We start from the raw sequence: 634 nt of genomic DNA, 5'->3' as shown, positions 1-634 counted from the left end.
TCAAATAGATTGTTTGATGTTTGCTTTGTTCCATACATATTTTTCATTTTTTGTTTACATGATTAACATTTTTTCAAACACATATTTTTGAACATTGTTGCTCGAGTATGTGTAAACATAATTTTCAAATAAGTGTTGAAACATTTTTGTCATATGCTATCTACATCTTTTTGTAGTTCCGCCACAGCTTTTTTCACACTGCACAAACATTTTTTCAGATGCTATCAACATTTTCTATAGTTGCACCAACGTTTTTTCAACAATACACAAGCATTTTTTTTTTCAAACTTACGTTTTTTTAAGTATGTTTATTTAGGATATGTTTTAGAAGTATAACACAGGGAAAAAAGAAAATAAATATAAACAACAAAATCGAGTGAACTAAACAAACGAACAAGAAACAACCGAGCAAACAGCGCCACTGGCCATGTCTCTTCAAGCGATCAGACAAGTTGCCTCGCTAGAATCGAGAACATAGCCGCGCAGGCCCTCGCGAAGCCGGGCCCCGGCCACTTATTTTCAAAGATCTAGTCCACTGACTAAGTAGGCTGGGCTCAACTGAAACCCAGTTCAAACAGAGCTACACAAAAGAGCCAATTACACTAATGGAGGCTTCGCTATTTGACGCAGTGCG

Source organism: Hordeum vulgare, chromosome 2H (assembly GCF_904849725.1).
Source record: "Hordeum vulgare subsp. vulgare chromosome 2H, MorexV3_pseudomolecules_assembly, whole genome shotgun sequence".
In the NCBI taxonomy this organism is placed as follows: Eukaryota; Viridiplantae; Streptophyta; class Magnoliopsida; order Poales; family Poaceae; genus Hordeum; species Hordeum vulgare.
This window is presented reverse-complemented; position numbering follows the sequence as displayed.